Below are 19110 nucleotides of genomic sequence, written 5' to 3'. Positions count from 1 at the left end.
GTAAGATTTATAAGGTACACAAACAAAAAATGAACAAAAGACTAACAAAAGTATATGACAAGAAAAAGAGAGAACCCAGCCAAAATGAACCCAAATGATGTGATTTATATGATACCAGAACAAAAACAAATACACAGAAACACTGACAAAAGAAAAAGATGGGAGGGTGGTTATAAGTCCTTGATGTGGGTGAGGAAAGTTATTTTGATTCTTCCTGGGTGTATCTTGATATCTTTCTTAATGGACTCAACTTTCCAGAGATAAAGGGAAATTAAAACTGGTTTATATATAGGTAGGGGTAGTATTAATTAGGGAAAGAGGTTTACCTTGAAGCTTGTATCTATATGTATATTAAAAGAAATAGAAAAGAAAAAGAAAAACACAGATATATGTATGAAAAAAATTCAAGTTAAAATGTTATTATGGGATATGTTGTATTAAACCTCTAGTTGTAATAGTAAGTAGGTTAAAAAAATTAAAAAGAACAATAATGAGATCAAATTAAAAACAGAAGTTGTATCTATGAAATATACAGGTTTTAGGACATTACTGGGAGCTTAATATCTTGTTTTCCCCTGATGTTGTGGTTTTACAGTTTTATGGGGACCCTGTGGTGGTTGTCCTCTCATTCTTTGGCTGGCTTGTGGGGGGAGGGGCCTGCTGCATTTTTGTTTTTCAGTCTGTCTTGCTTGGGTTGAGTCTTCCAGTCCCCTATCAAGGGGCCAGGCTCTGTGGAAACCATTTTTTTAGGCTTTTATTCTCTGGAGGTTTTTGTCCTTTGACAGCTTTTTGTGCCTTTTTGGAGGTCTAATGAAAAGCTAATTGCACCCAGTCCTCAGTCTCAGAGAGAAGCCTCAGTCTGCTCCCCTCTGGGTGGTCCAGAACACACAAACTCCCCCTCTGCAAACTCTGCTGAGCCGTGCAACCTCTCGCTGTCAGTGCATGTCCCCAGCAACCATCTCAGGGGTTGCCCAAAGCACCCGCTTATCTCTGCACTCCCGTGCTGCTAAAACCACAAGTGACATTGGTCCATGGAGCCCGCTTCTGGTGGCTGCCTTTGCCTGGACTGCTGTCTGGAGTAGTTCCTTCAAGTCGGGGCTGGGAGTGTCCAGACTCTTGGCCAGCCTTAGAGACTGCTGGCTAGAGCCCACAGGGAGCACTCTTAGGCTCAGGTGGGGAGCACGGTTCAGACTCTGGTTGCGCAGTGAGCAGAGTGTAAAAGGCTGTGGTTCTAGAGAGTGCCCACCAGACTCCCTCATGTGGGGGGTGGGAGTGCGCCCCAGCTGTGCTGTGGTGCAAGCAGCACAACCCTGGGGTCTTGGGGGCCAGGAACTGGAGGCTCCACTTCCATACTGTCTATGGCACAGGTGGTCACCAGAGTGGCTGTCCTGGGTCTGTGGGCTTAGCCCCCTGCCTGTGACCTCCCAATTCCACCAGTTGCCCTTTAAGATCTTTTGCTCTTTTTGAGTGCTTTTAACTAGACTCCAAATTAATGCTGGTCCCCAATCATAGGGCACTTTTGTATTAGGGTATTACTTTCCAATGCTTTGCTTTGGTAGCTCCCTCCCCTTTCTGTTCATCCTCTGATATCAGTCTGATCATTCCCAGTACACTTTACCTCTCCACTGGTGTCTTCTGCCCCTATAGAGAATCCAGAAGTGTATAATCCTATTATCTCAGGCTGGTTTCATGGGTGTTCAGAGTGTTCTGGTAGATAATCAGCTCACTTTAGGGGACTGGTTGAAACAGGGTCTCCTAGTTCTCTGCCATCTTGCCCCTCCTTCTCCTAAGATGTAATTTTAAATGGGTAGCTAATATGGAGAAAATGCATTGGACATGAAGATTAAAGAAACTGAAGATTCAGGTAATTGTTTATATTCAGAGGCATCAACACCTCCCATGGTTGATGAAACAGAGAATATAGAAATAAATACTGAGTTAAGCACCACTTAAATCAAGGGAAAATACAGGTGGGGGATCTTGAGCATCTGAATGCAGCAAACCTGACAGTGTAAACATAAGCATCATTGTTCTTTTGCGGATACACTTTATTTTGTATCATGTTGTGTTTACAATCTTTTTATATCTATTTTGTGCCAGTACCATGCTGTCTTGATGATCACAGCTTTGTACTAAAGCTTGAAATCAGGCAATGTGATGCCCCAAGCTTTGTTTTTCTTTTTCAACATTTTCTTAGCAATTTGGAGTCTTTTCTGGTTCCATACAAATTTTAAGATTGTTTGTTCCAGCACTTTAAAGAATGCCTGTGGGATAGAAGATATTCGCAAATGACACTACAGACAAAGGCTTTATATCCAAGATCTATAAGGTACTCCTCAAACTCAAAACTCAAAAAGCAGATTATCACATCAAAAAACGGGCAGAAGACATACAAATGGCTAACAGACACATGAAAGAAATGTTCATCATCATTACCCATCAGAGTTTCAAATTTAAAACACATTGAGATACCACCTTATACCAGTTAGAATGGCCAAAATTAACAAGATAGGAAACAACAGGTGTTGGAGCAGATGTGAAGAAAAGGGCACCCTCTTACACTGTTGGTGGGAATGCAAGTTGTTGCAGCCACTTTGGAAAATAGTTTGGAGATTCCTTAAGAAATTAAAAACAGAGCTACCCTATGACCCTGCAATTGCACTACCAGGTATTCACCCCAAAGATACAGATGTAGTGAAAATAAAGGCCATCTGTACCCCAATGTTCATGGCAGCAATGGCCACAATTGCCAAGCTGTGGAAAGAGCCAAATGCCCTTCAACAGACAAATGGATAAAGAAGGTATGGTCCATATATACAATGGAATATTACACCTCCATCAGAAAGGATGAATACCCAACTTTTGTATCAACATGGACAGGACTGGAGGAGATTATGCTGAGTGAAGAGTCAAGCAGAGAAAGTCAATTATCATATAGTTCACTTACTTGCAGAGCATAAGGAGTAACATGGAGGGCATTAGGAGAAGGAAAGGAAAAGTGAATTGGGGAAATCAGGGGAGAAATAACATGAGAGACTGTGGACTCTGAGAAACAAACTGAGGGCTTTGGAGAGGAGGGAGTGGGGAGATGGGTTAGCCTGGTGGTGGGTATTTTGGAGGGCACGTATTGCATGGAGCACTGGGTGTGGTGTATAAACAATAAATCTTGGAACTCTGAAAAATAAAATAAAGTTTAGAAAAAGGAAATGAGATCAAGGGGTATAGAATTGAAGTGAAGACTAGTTTAAGGATTCAGTGATAAAGCCTTTGTAAAATCTAAGTAAACTTTTGTTGGAAAGCTTTTTAAGAACAGCATAAACATTTCTATAAAAGAAGTTCATTCAAAATATTCTTATCATTTATGAAAGCTAAAAGACACTGTTGGAATTTGACTTAACTTACAAGTGAAACAATGAGTTTGGTAGAAGCCTATATACAAAGGAAGTCAAGCAATATTTAGCATGTTTAGCTCTCTCTCTCTTTTTTTTTTTTTTTTTAATCAAGGCCTTTTGGCAAATTAGTATGGAAGGACTTAAATTGAGTTTCTCATATTGCCTAATCTAAGGTATATTCTACAACAATTCATCATTTTTATATTCTTTCACTGTTGCATTTGGTTTGCTATGGACGTTGCCAATCACAAGTAACACTCTAGAAGAATTTACACATTTGGAATATGTAATTCTAAAATGACACATGAGTTTCAGTGAAAAAAAAGATGTTACATCGAGGACTATAATCACATATATAGTAAAAAAAAAAAAAAAAAAAAAAAAGCAAAAAACAAAAACAAAAAAAGCAAATTGACATTTGGGACCCGCTAGAATATTGAGTGATTTAATCTTACCATGAAAACTGTCAATAATTCACTTCTCACTGATGTAATAATTGAAAGTTATATATATATATATATACTTATTTATAAGAAAATTGGAAAAAATATTTAATGTATTCACTGGAGCCTAGGTTGGTTTATGACTGTTAGCAAGGGACCTCTGGTTTCAGATCCGACATTTGAAAACCCTGGAAACCCACAGATCTTCCAAGGGCTGTGAGAAAATCCTTACAAGTAAAAATAAAACAAACTGAATTCAACAACTTTATGTGGACCCATCAAAGAACTGAGGTCAAAGGGCAAACTCCCACCCCAAATTCTGGAGAGATGGACCGATCCAGAGATTCATCGCCAACAACGACATACCTGGATTAGAAGCCTCTAAAGTCGTAAGCAGGGAGGAATTGTTAAATGATAATTTTGATGAGGTGCTAGAAGTTGAAAATAGAATAGATTAAGATCGAGATTCACCAGGGAACTGAGACATCAGAGGGTCCCGCACAATTTTGTAGAATTTTACCTCCAGGAACCTTATTCAGATTCTCTTTATGAAGATTTGAGAATGATCCTTGCATGCTTCTGGCAAGAAGAGGGAAAGACAAATCCTTGTGAATATGTCCAGTGCTTTTTGATTATAAAAGTCTAATGCCCAGGGAGCAAACCATTATTGGTGCATTGTCCCAGAGACTTAGGCATTCCTTTCTTTCCAGGCCTCTCCAGTATTCCGTCACTAAAGAGAGGAAGAAGTTATACTAGAGACAACACTGGTAAATTTAGTCAAAACCAGAGATACAAGCCTACTAGAAGACCACAACTTAATTGGAAAATCACATAATGCACCCATCCTCACACATTACTCCAATATCAACAGGGCTATAATGTAATAATAGTGAATTATACCTGGAAAAGCTGCAGGACTGAGACTCTTGGAGAACCAAGAAGGAAAGCCAGAAGTCAAGAGGGGAGGCAAAAACGTGGCACCAGAGGAATCTGAAGCTCCCTATGGCTCGAACAAGTCCTAAACCGAAGCCAATATAAACCCTTACACCAGAAACTTATTTATTCAGTTCCTATTGCCAACAAATGAAGATTGTTTTCCTATTCTTTTCTTTTTTTCCAAAGATTTTTTATTTGTTTACTTGACACAGAGAGATCACAAGTAGGCAGAGAGAGAGGAGGAAGCAGGCTCTCTGCTCAGCCAAGAGCCTGATGCAGGGCTGGATCCCAGGACCCTGAGACCCTGACCTGAGCCGAAGGTAGAGGCTTAACCCACTGAGCCACGCAGGCACCCCTGAAGACTGGTTTTCAACAACAACAAAAACAACAACAGAAACAACAACAACAACAAAAATAGAAGGTAAGCCAAAGGCAAACAAACAAACAGACAAACAAAAAGACACCACATGAAGAGATAAAGCATTAGGGCCAAACTCAGACATGACATAGACATTTGCTTTGTCAGTAGAGAATTTAAAATAACTATGTATAATATATTAAGGTCTAATGGAAAAAATGCACAATATATAAATAGATTGATATTATAAGAAGATTGAAACTTTAAGAAAGATTTTTAAAAAAACATGCAAAAATAAAAAACACAGTGTATCAATTTGACTAGGTTATGGTACCCAGTTTTTTGTTCAAACACTAATATAGATGATGTTGTAAAGTTGTTTTGTAGATGTAATTAAAATCTGCAACCAATTGACAGTGTATAAAGGAGATCATTCTTGATAATGTTAAGGGCCTCATTTCAATTGAAAACCTTAGAAGCAGAAACTGAGTTTCTGAGAGAAGGAATTCTGATATAAAAATGTAACACTGGGGCACCTGGGTGGCTCAGTGGGTTAAAGCCTCTGCCTTCCGCTCAGGTCATGATCCCAGGGTCCTGGGATCGATCCCAGGGTCCTTGGATCGAGCCCCGCATCAGGCTCTCTGCTCAGCGGGGAGCCTGCTTCCTCCCCTCTCTCTCTCTGCCTGCCTCTGCCTACTTGTGATCTATGTCTGTCAAATAAAGAAATAAAATCTTAAAAAAAAAAAATGTAACACTGAGGGTTGCCTTGTTAGATCAGTAGGTTAAGTGTCTGCATTTGGCTCAAGTTATAATCACAGGACCCTGGGGTTGAGCTGTGTGGGGCTCCCTGCTCAGCGGGGAGTCTACTTCTGCCTCTCCCTCTGCCCCTCCCCACACCCCTGCTTATGCATAATTTCTTTCTCTCTCTCTCAAATAAATAAATAAATAAATAAGACTGTACCACTGAAATTCTGCTTGAGTTTCCCCCAACCAACCTGCCTTACATATTCTGCACTTAAGACTACACTATTAAATCCTGTAGGAGTTTCCAGCCAGTCCCTCTTCTATAGAGATTAGACCCACCAAATTCCCACAATCATGTAACCCAATTCTTGAAACTCCAATCTCTCTTTCCTTTCGCCTAGATAGAAAGATTGATCCCACTGGTTCTGATTCTCTGGAAAATCCTGACTGCCAAAGTCCCCATACTGAAATGGAAAGAGGAAAAATAATAGAAAAAAAATAGAAAAGAATTTCCTAGAACTTAAGGATTTTCAAAATGTGTAAAATACACATTAGAATACCAGAAAGAGACAAGAGGGAAAAAAAAGTGGAGCAGAATAAATATTTGGGGTGACAACAACTGAGAACTTTCCAAAAGTAATGGCAAACCACATATCCTGGAAGTGCAGAGAACGCCAAGCCAATTAAATACCAAAAAGAAAACAAAACAACAACAAAAAACAAAAACTGACACCTAGGCATACATATCATAAGTAGAGACCAAAGACAAAATTAAAATCCTGAAGCAAACCAGTATTAGATGGTGGTGGTTGGAGGAGGAGGGGCACCTTATGTTTTAAAGAACCAAAGGTTAAGGGTTATAGTAGACTTCTTGGCAGAAACCCCATCAACCTGGAATTCTATATCCAGAGAAACTGTCCTTCAAAAATGGAGAAATATATTCTCAGACAAATAAAATCTGAAGGAAGAGATTCTTGCACTTGCCCATTAAGACAAAGTGAACTTAAGAACAAGGAAAATTCTCAGGGGCAAAGGGCAGCATTACCTAATGACAAAAGAATCAATTCTTCAAGCCAGTCCTAAATGTGTAAACATTTCACAAAAGAACATCAAAATGACTAAGGGTGGACTGGGGAGTTGGGGATGGGAGGTGGGGTTGCCATAGAACTCCAAGGAGAAATATACAAATCCACTCCTACAGACTTTTCTTAAATATCACTATTTCAGTAATTGGTAGCTCAAGCAGACACATATTAGCAAATATATAGTTGACTTGAAGAACACTTCAACAAATTTGATATAATAGTAATTTGCAGAATAATAAATCATTGAAAAAGTAAATGAAGGAATACAAATAAAATGAACAATTCACCTATGAAGATTTCCAAATAATTTCAGTACATAATCTGTCTTAAAAGGAAATCGAATTTTATTCCTCAGTTTGGTGTGTGTGTGCATATGTGTGCATGTGTGTGTGTGTAGCATTGTTGTTTTGATTTGCTTTTTTCTTTAAGTAAGCTCTCCAGCATGGAGCACAATGGGGACTTGAACTATAACCCTGAGGTCAAGACCTGAGCTGAGAGTATAAGAGGTGAAAGATTAACTAACTGAGCCATCCAGGTGTTCCATTCCTTATTTCTTAATTGTGACCTGAAAATAGTGACTTTCTTTTAAAGAGTATAACGTAGAAAAGGCAGAAGGATATAAGTTGCTGGTAGAGACACTTATTTATTGTTGATATTATTATTATTATAATTAAATTTTAATATATATTTTTGTCTTTTCCTGTATTTTTTTCTAATCTATTCTTGTATGTTATATTTTAGGAGTATTATAGTTTTATACTTTAAAGTTAGGTCAGTGATTTATTTTGATTTAATTTTTGTGAACAACGTAAGGTCTGCACCTAATTTTATTTTCTTTTTTTGCATATGACTACCCAATTATGGAGTACCATTTGTTAAAGAGACTATCTCTGCCCCATTGTTTGCCCCCTGCTTTATCCCCCCCACCCCGTTTTTGATGTTGAAAATTAATGAAGTAGTTTCCTATGCTATTTATACCTATTTTTTATCAGGTTAGTATATATTATTTTCTAATTTAAAAAATATTTTCAATTACAAACATGTATTGCACTGCTTTGAGATCATATAATTTTGTCACAATTTTAGTTTGTTCATATACTAAATGCATAAGAATATATATATAAATGATAGAAAGATAGATGATAGATTTAGATCATGCTTTTAGTCTATGAACTAAACCTTACTTTGTGACAACTCAGTATTTTTAAAAAATTGTAGTATATATTTAACTAGTTCATAGAGGATGTTCTATCTACATCTCTGTAAAAATACAGATATTTTTGTACCAATTTCCTAATAATTATAGGAATTTAATCCTGTAGTTCCCAAAAAGGAATTCTAAAGCTTCATAGCAAACTCAGAGGGACACCAAATAATATTTTAAATTTTCAGTGAAATGCAGTGAGATCTTTGGATTCTGTGCATCCTAATATTTTTTATAACTACTTCACACATGAAGCTATCATCTGTTTTGGTCTGGGGTATTAAATAAAAAGAATTAATGAGAGACTAAGGCAGCTATTAACCATGAAATACTGGTACCTCTGGTTTAGTAATTTTAATGAATGGCATAACTTGATAACAACACATGGTTGAATTGGTTTGAATTTTTCATAGATCATCATGATTCTGTAGCATAACAACATTCTTTTAGACAGTAGATATATTTTATATGAAAAATTTTCTGCGTTGGACACCAGGGTGGTTTAGTTGTTAAGCGTCAGCCTTCTGCTATAGTCATGATCCCAGGATCCTGGGATCAAGTCCCACATCAGGCTCCTGGCTCAACAGGGAGTCTGCTTCTCCTTCTGCCTGCTGCTCCCCCTGCTTGTGCTCTCTCTCTCCTTCCCTCTTTCCCTCTCTGACAAATGAATAAATAAAATCTTTAATTTTTTTTCTACGGTGGAAAAGTCGTCACTTGTGTGTGTGTGTGTGTGTGTGTGTGTGTGTGAGAGAAAGAGAGATTGTTTTTTAGGATAAGATCATAGGAGAGAAAGAATGGCTCAACACAGTCAAATCAATGTTTTCATATTTCCTAAAAGCCTGTCCAGACTACTCTAATTGGAGCCACTGATATGGGTAATTGAGGGAAGAAGAATCTAACCGACCCATGGAGGAGTAAGTCATATGGAGACATGAAATATAACTTAAGGATGTTTACATAATAAGAAATAAATTGAGATTAAGGATGAGAGTGTGATACTTAGGTCCTATTAATAGATACAACTAGAAAGAATATTAAATTATAATCAGTGTACAACATATAACATAATACTGAAGTTGAATTATTTGGTCATCAATATATTTGACTATAAATTCAATTATTATTTTGGTGCTGTTAAGCAGCCTTTTCCTTAGTATGTAAGATGCATCCAAAATTAATCTAATATTACTTTAAAGTCACCTTAAAATGCTTTTCAGTTTAAGTTTACTTTTACTTTCATTAAGATTTTTAATGTTTTATAGTGGCTCAATGGCATTTTAGGCTGTTACATTGAGTGTAATAAATTGGTCATATATGGTTTCCTGTGGTCATCTAAAACTAGAGCATAGTGTAGAGTCAATTTTCTTAATTCAATTAAATAAAAAGTATGTTGATGGCAATAGCGAATCTGTAGGTTCAGTGAATATCCAGTATAGCAACTTTAGAAATAAATATCTCTTACATACCTTCCTAATATCACTTCTCTCACTTTTGTATGTTTTTAGACTTATTTCAAATTAGGGGTGCCTAGATATCAAAAACTAAAATTTTCCTTAAAACTATTTAAGTATATAAATTTATATTTACACTGTGTGTTGTACACTGCTGTCATGTGAAAAATAAATGAATATTAGATATTTCACATAAAGAACTTAGATGGAAAACAGGTTGAATGATCTCATTTACATAAATTCCTGTATAGAGTCCCAAGTGCATCATCAGGAAATGTTATTTCCTAAGGTGGAGCTTGGCCCCAATGCACAACCTTCTTTGACTGAATTTCCTTTTGGCAACACTTCTCTGCATGAATCTAAGAGATGGATAGATTAAATATGACTTTATAGAGGGTTCATTTTCTTCTATTTCCAACTAGGATGATTACATGTAGAGTTACTCTGGACTCACTTTTAAAGAAACCTGTACTTTAATAAATAACAAAATTTTAAAAAGCTTTTAGCTCTAGAGGGAAAGCAATCTATCTTCCAAAACGAAAAAATAGAGAATAATTTCATCATTTATGAAACACTCTTGTTAATATTAATATCCCACCTTTAATTGGTTCCTCTGGACATTCAATCAACTCAACATGTTCAATTTTACTGAGAATACAACTGTGAATATATTCAAAAGTTTCAAAGAGTATAACTGTTAAAAGTGTAGACAGGAAATTATGGTCATTAAGTCTCATACAGCTTCAACTACTTTTGAAAGTATTTTGACAGTCTGTAAATATATTAAAGAACCATTGACATAAAAATTGTATGTTAAGTTAAACTGTATTATTTATTTTTTTTAGAAAAACATTCATTTTTGACAGGGAATAGTTTCAAAGGAAACTTGCTGATGTGATTTAGGATACTTGTAAGTGTATGTGTACTGTACTATTTTTCTGGAGTTATAGGAAAAAAAATATTCTATCCCAAGGTTTTATTTTCAACCCTTTAAAAATCTGAAGCCCTTGAATATCTCAGACAATATTTATTGCCACCTTTATAATTTGACCAAATACATCCCAATATGTAATAAACAGGGCTATAACATTACTTAGATTTAAAGAACAAAATTGTCTCCATTTGGAATAAATATTTCTGTGAGATAGTCTACTTTAGAATAAATACTAGAAATTCTAGTCGTATGTCAACATAACTATGTTAATATAATCAAACTGCAAGGAAAAGTACAATATTCTCTAACTCCACCAAATCCATTCTTCTTTTACAAGTCTCAGCCCTATAACATTGACCACTGAGATCACCAACACAAGAATGGGTCTAGATTTGGGTACATTTGCCTCCCTGTTCATATCAAGTTACACTTGGAATTAAACAGTCATGTATACATATAGCCTTAAATTTTTCATCGTTTTATAATTTCCAAATCTATAATTCCTAACTTTGAAGTACTATGAATGTGATTTAAAATGTACTTGAAAACAAGTTCAAGTAACTAATTTTTTTTTAAATTTTGGAATAAGAGAATTAGAAATATAACAAAAGTTGCATGCTATTTATTTCCTGATTAGAAATCCATACATGAATTCCAGTGTAAAGAAAAGTACTTGAAATAATCCAGATTATTTAAAAAACCATCTAATACAATAACTAGAGCACAAAAGCAAAGTTTAGCAAGATAAGTTATTACTCCACAGGAATTTTGGGGATGTTTTCCTATTAACCCAAGTAATAACATGTAGTTTTGCTACTGCTGTACCAACTATGAATTTATTTTCCACACTTTTTAATTCTTTTCCAAGTAAAATTCTGATTATACACACAACCACACATATACAGTTACAATTTCAGTATGAAAGTAACTTGTTTCAAAATATCCCCATTTAAAAGTGATGGGCCTCTGTTGTTTTTAACATTGTATAAAAACAGTATTTACTCTTCTTAATAGTCTAGTCTACTAATTTTGACTAGGGTTCTGTGGTTTCAAATATATTACTAAATAAGCTTAAACAATGAAAAATCTTATGAAAATTTGGCTTGCTCTTCTTATTTTTGTTTTGTTTTACTATAAATTCCTATATAAAGAGTTTTTTGTCTGTTTGTTTTGCTATTCAGGAAAATGTTTATAACAGTCTTGATTGATATTTACAAACTTTATTCCAGAAAGAATTTTTAAATCAACCTATTTTAATAGCAGTATCATTTTACTTGTATTTTATTTGTTTTTGAATGATTGCTTTGTTTTAATTCATGTTATTTTGTAAAGCATCTTGTTGGATTTAGCTCTTTTGAAATGAGAATTTTTGTTGCCATATAAAACCAGATTACTGTGGTAAACATGATTTGTAAGGTGTGTATGTTGCATTATTTTTGTAATGCTTGAATATAAGATATTCAGTATCATTTTTATCTTATGTTACAAAGTAAAAGTTGAGTGTGGCAATAGCTACTTCCAGGGAGGATGTAGTAGACACAGCAGCCCAATGTTCTCACTGAAAGAATAAGAGAAAATAAATGTATTTTTTAAAATTACAATGTAGGGAACCTGGGTGGCTCAGTGGGTTAAAGCTTCTGCTTTTGGCTCAGGTCATGATCCCAGGGTCCTGGGATCGAGTCCCGCATCGGGCTCTCTGCTCAGCAGGGAGCCTGCTTCCCCCTCTCTCTCTGCCTGCCTCTCTGCCTACTTGTGATCTCTGTCTGTCAAATAAATAAATAAAATCTTTAAAAAAATAAATAAAATTACAATGTAAAGATATTTGAGAGATAGGTACACTGTTAATAAGAGTCTACCTTCAAATGATTTTAGATAGGTCTTCAATTGCCATGTAGGAACTTTAAATCATATGGTCCTAATTCCTCTCTTCCACTTTTTATGATATTTTACACTTACAATATATGTAATTCCAGAATGCATCAAAAAATTCTTTACATGAACTTTTAACTTTCACAGTGATACATAATAATAATAAATTCATTCACATTTAAATCTATTTCACCCATTTCCTAAACTATTTATTTTTAATAGATCCAAATTTCTATATGTATCATATTTTTTCCTGCTAGAACATCCTTTAATATTCCATAAATGTTGGTAATAAATCCTATGAGTTTTTGTTTATCTGAATGTTATTTATCGTCTTCATTTAAAGAAAAAAATACTTTTGTTGTGTATAGAATTCTCACAAAAAGGAAGAAACCATTTGGAACATATATGTAATATAAGTCTTGTATCTAGAATATATGTTTAAAAATTCTACAACTCAAATCATAACACAACATCTGAACAGGGAACATTTTTTTGAGTAGCAATTTCTCTAAAGAAGATGTATGTATGGCATATAATCAAGTGAAAAACTGTTCAAAGAAATCTGTTTTTAGGATTAGGTAAAATAAAAGCACAATAGTATACCACTACAATTCCTATAAAATTGTAAAAATGTAAAATGATTGCCTGTTTTAACTGTTGGGAAGAATGTGGAACAATTATAACACTCACATACTGTGGGGATAACTGTATTAACACTTTGGAAGATAATTTTATAGTTACTTAGAAATTTATATATTCATCTACCAAATCACTTAGTTATTACACTCTACATATTTACTCCAAAGAAATAAAGACATCCATTCAAATACTTGATTCATTATTGCTTTATATAAAAGCAAAACCCCAGAACCAACCTAACAGATTTTTGATTATCCATACAATGGAATACTACTCAGTAATGAAAAATAATAAAGTAATAATATACACAAAGGATAAATCCCAAAATGCTTATGTTGAGTTTTTCAAATGCTAAAAAAGCTTGAACTGTACAAAAAACATATAAAATTCTTGAAAATCTGATCTAAATCTATACTGACATAGAACAGATCAGTAGTTGCCTATAGTCTGAGAGAGATGGAATATAAAGAGATATAAATAACAAGAAAGCTTCTTGTAATTATGTACCTGTTCACTATCTAGTTATGTCAAAATTCATTGCATGGTCCATAAGTATTCCTGTACATTGTGACTTCCATATAAGGAGTATTGTATGGAAAGAGAATTGGGTAACTTAAATAGGGTGGAACTAGACAAACACTACCTCAGCCAAGAGATCAAAGTCACCATAAAAAGTGAAAGCAATATTAAGTATGTACTGGATATGATAAAAATTATACTTTACTTCCATGATCTGTCTCTTTTTTTTTCTTTTATTTTAAAGACTTATTTATTAATTTTAGAGAGAGAGAAAACATGAGCAGTGGGAGGGCCAGAAAGAAAGGGAGAGTAGTAAACTCCCTGCTGACCCAGGAACCCCAGGCAGGGCTCAATCTCAAGACCCTAAGATCATGACCTGAGCTAAAATCAGGAGTCAGATGTTTTCCCAACTGAGCCACCTAGGTGCCCCTCCATGGTCTTTCTGTCAAGGATAAAAAATTGCTGCTGTTTAATCATATGAGTAAAACATCAGACAAATCCCAGTTGAGAGGCATTGTGCAAAATATCTGACCAGGACTCTTCAAAAGTGTCAATGTCATAAAAAAGAAGGAATGTCTTAGAAATTGTCCCAACCAAGAGGAAATTAAGGAGACCTAACAGCTAAATGTAACATGGTATCCTGGATGGGCTCCTAGAACAAAAATAGTACATTAAGGAAAAGTACAGAAATATCAATGAAGTATCATTTTTAATTGAAAATAAAATATACAGCCACTTTGGAAAACTGTGGAGATTCCTTTAGAAATTAAAAATAGAGCTTCCTTATGATCCTGCAATTGCAGTAATGGGTATTTACCCCAAAGATACTGATGTAGTGAAAAGAAAGGCCATTTGTACCCCAATGTTCATAGTATCAATGGCCACAGTTGCCAAACTGTGGAAAGAACCAAAATGTCCTTCAACAGACAAATGGATAAAGAAGATATGGTCCATATATGCAATGGAGTATTATGCCTCCATTAGAAAGGATGAGTACCCAACTTTTGTATCAACATGGATGGGACTGGAAGAGTGAAATAAGTCAAGCAGAGAGAGTCAATTATCATATGATTCCACTTACTTGTGGAGCATAAGGAATAACATGGAGGACACTGGGAGATGGAGAGAAGTGAGTTGGGGGAGATTAGATGGGGAGACAAACCATGAGAGACTGTGGACTCTGAAAAACAATTTGAGGGTTTTGAAGGGGCGGGATGTGGGGGGTTGGGTGAGCCTGGTGGTGGGTATTATGGAGGGCACATATGGCATGGAGCACTGGGTGTGGTGCATAAACAATGAATGCGGGGACACTGAAAAGGAATAAAATAAAATGAAAAAATATAATACATCAATATTATTTTGTTAATTATGACAAATATGCCATGGTAATGCAAGATATTAAAATAGAAGAAACAAAATAAGTAAAATAGGGGCTACTGGGTGGATCAGTTGGTTAAGCATCTATCTTCAGCTCCGGCCATGATCCCAGGGTGCTGGGATCAAGCCCTGCATGGGTCTCCCTACTCAGCAGAACCCTGCTTCTTCCTTTCCCTCTGCTGCTCCCCCTGCTTGGGTTCCCTGTCTCTCTGTCAAATAAATAATAAGTAAGTAAGTAAATAAATAAATAAATAAATAAAATCTTCAGAAAATAATATAGAAGAATGAAGTTTAGGGTATAGAGGAGCTCTGTCTATATTCTCAGTATTTCTGTAAATCCAAAATTTTTCTAAAATGTATTTCTTACTAATACATAATTTGACTATTTTTATTAGTAAAATTATTTGAATCATCAGTGCATGTAAAAAATATGACCTTATTTTGTCAGTAACCTGTCATTTCAGCATTTAATGTCACTTGAATATTGTCTTCTCATAGTATCCCCTAACCTTGAATTTTTGTTTTTTTTCTTTGTTTCTATTTCTTACTAAACAGTCTTGACCTCTCTTTGCTATAGCTAATATATCCACAGAAATGCTATTTTTCAGTTGTTAATCATCCCCATCAATTTCTCCAAGATATAGAAAAAACACTAAGTGAAAATAAATTTAATAAGGAGAGACAATGATTCACAGTGTTCCAAAGATGCCATTAAGATAACAAATAATGCATGTCTTTCTGAATAGATGAAAAGGAAATTACTAAAAAATAAATAAAAGTCTATATATTTGGCTCTGAACATAGTTTAAACTACAGAATTTGTTTGATTTTTTCTAAAATCTTCATATTTATCACATCTTCCTTCCAAGTGATTAGTGCAATTGTTACTTCCATACCATGTGATTACATACATTTTAATTAATGAAAAGTAATTAAACTTTCATACTGAAGGTGAGGCATTTTACATTGGTATGCTTGTAGAGATATATTTACTAATTATATAGATACATAAGGAAGTTGACAGAATGGTTCGGATAGTGTGTACATGAAAACTAAATGAATAGAAATAATTTATGAAACATTGTATTGTAAGTCCCTAATGCAGAAGGGTACTTAAAATATTTAAAATTATTTTTGAGTAATTGTTCTGAGGTTTTAGGCCTATTGCATGTATAATCATTAATTTAGAAATTCTATCACTAACCCTCTTAAAGATATGAAAAATCAAAAGGAAACTGAAAAGCATAAATTTTAAATAGATGAAAGTAGAAACAAATGGACAGAAGTTCCTGAACAGTCCAGTTTTATGGAGAGAGAAAGAATACAGAGAGGAGGTACTAGTAAGCTATAAGGCAAAGTGTGCATGCATGCACACACAGATATACACACACACAGACACACACCACTTATGCTCCTTATTTGTAGGTCACATTTTCCATTCAATTTCCCTCTATTGTACAGAGTTTTATAAATGCTGGAGATACGATTGTCCTTACTCATTTGTTGACCCACACACGTTTATTTAACAAATGTTATCTAGGTGTCCTCCATTTACCAACTATGGTTCTTTGCACATGTATTCCTTTCCATCATGAAATTTCTGGGCCAGCTACTTAGAAGGATCATTTTTACCTCTTCTGTAAGAATTTTGAGTGGGAACTTGGTGTTGTTACTGAACCCCTTTGGATTTGGGCTAGAATGTACTTTCTGGTTTGAGTGAACACTAGACAAATATCCTCCATGATCTCTATTCTTTGATCACCTACCTTTTCACAGGTCATTGCCCACCTTAGCAGACATAGTAGCAACCCCAATAAAGACTGGGATTTTTTACAACTTACGTTTATGTGCATTAGATATTATAGATCATATTTCTACCATTTAATCACAAACAGTAATATATTAATGGTAAAAAATAAAACTGATAAAAACATAAATATCAAAGGACTGAGGCATTAAAATGTTGACAATGAAGAATGGAAAGTGAGAAGATTATTATGAATGGAAAAAACTTAAAATTTTATGCTTTATTAACCCAAATTGGATGGGCTATTATGTCCAGGCATTTAAAATAAACAGTTATAGTAAGGTAATTTATATAGATGACCCTATTTGCTTCTTTCTGCTGTAGAAATATGAAATGAGATACTTCTTTCCTTCTCTGGTACCTAAAAAAAAGTGGATAAGCATAGATGTTTGGTTACTAAGACATAAATTTAGAAGTTGCTAATTGCTTTTGTGTTGCATAAATGAAAATTGAAAATACACAAATTAGGAAAATCTTCCAACCTCCTAGTTTTGTTTTTGAATCTGCACTTCATTGAGAAGACTCTTGTGATAGACAACTCCTATATTAGGAAAGCTTTCATTGTCCAATATTTCTCAGGAAACTGACATGAAAAAACAAAATTGATCACTGAAAGTCCCAGGAAATTTTCAAATTCTCTAGTTTCTCTTGTCCACATCTCTAGGAAAGTTTTCAAAATAAAATGACTAGGATTGAGTTTCTCACTATCAGGTGAGTGAAACTTGAGATTAATTGTACTTTAAACACAAAAAACTGAAATGGAGTATCACTTGAATATGGATGCTATGAAGAAAATTTATACCAGATGGAGAATGGTTTATTTGATTTTGTGTACTGATAGTTGCTCATAGCTGCACAAACTTGCATTTTTCATCTGTGAGCTCAGTGTAGACACAAATAGAATAATAGTATATGTAGCTTGAATACTGAGCATGTCCTATTTATTCATTCAGTTAATATCTGCAGTGTAATAAGTGTGTACGGTGTCTGTGTCTTTTCAAAGTATTTGGAGATACAACTATGTACAAAATATGAAAAATTACTCTTCTCTTGGATATTGTCTAGTTAGAAGAGACAGTCAATATGCAAATTAAATAATTGGGTAAGCAAGAAAACATCAGTTTTTATAATTGCTATGATAAATGGAATCAAATAGATGTAAACAGAAAGGAGCACCAGTCTGTGCTGATGTCACCAATTGGAGAAGGAGACATTTAGTTGTCAGAAGGTGCTAGTTATTTAAACAGAATAACTTCTTGGGCAGGAGAAATGGGATGAAGACCTTAAAGCGATGACAAATTCAATACAGTTATGGACCATAAAGAAAGCCAGTGTGGTTGAATAGTTTATTAAACTATGATTTTAGTGAGTAATGAAGTGAAGCTCAGAGAGATTTTCAGAGATGAAGCTGTGGGCCAGACATATTGGATCCAATAGACTAAAATAAAGAGTTTGAATTTTATTATCAACTAATTTAAATCTATGGTAATGGATAGTTTTGATTTGGTAAATAAAATAATATGACTCATGGTTTTGAACATTCCTCTAACTTCTCGGTGAATAATGTGAAAAGCAGGAGGATGGTTAGGAGGCTACTGCATAGCCCAGATAGTTGTTGTAGCTTGTCTGAGAGCAGGCTAAGAGAAGAGAAAACATGAACATGTTTATGATGTATTTTAGTAGAGAGAGTTGTAGGTGTTGCTGATATAGTAGATGGAGGGAATATGAGACAGAAAACTAACCCCTATCTCCATGATTTAACGCTGAGAAAAATTCTGCCAAATTCCAAAATAAGGAATTTTGCAATGAGGATGTTTATTAGTAGTCATAATTTTATTATGGGCTTGCTTATGTGAAGCCATGCAAACTATGGATGGAATGTTGAGTGGAGGATCTATGACTCTCATGCTCAACAAACTTTAGAAATATTAGGTACGGACACACTGACATAGAGTTTGTATGCAAAATCAAATCTACATGTCTGATTAAATAGAAGAGTAAATATAGGAAACTTGAAGGCTCATGACCAAATCTTTAGGCTTTTCACAATCAAGATTTCATAATGGAGTAGAAGGTAGTAAAGATGATTAAGAATATGTGGCTATGGGGCGCCTGGGTGGCTCAGTGGGTTAAAGCCTCTGCCTTCGGCTCAGGTCATGATTCCAGGGTCCTGGGATCGAGCCCCGCATCGGGCTCTCTGCTCAGCAGGGAGCCTGCTTCCTCCTCTCTCTCTGCCTGCCTCTCTGCCTACTTGTGATCTCTGTCTCTGTCAAATAAATAAATAAAAAATCTTTAAAAAAAAAAAAAAAAAAAAAGAATATGTGGCTAGTGATATGCATGGGAAAAAAA

This window comes from Martes martes (assembly GCF_963455335.1).
Source record: "Martes martes genome assembly, chromosome: 1".
Taxonomy (NCBI): domain Eukaryota; kingdom Metazoa; phylum Chordata; class Mammalia; order Carnivora; family Mustelidae; genus Martes; species Martes martes.
Note: the sequence above shows the minus strand (reverse complement) of the source record.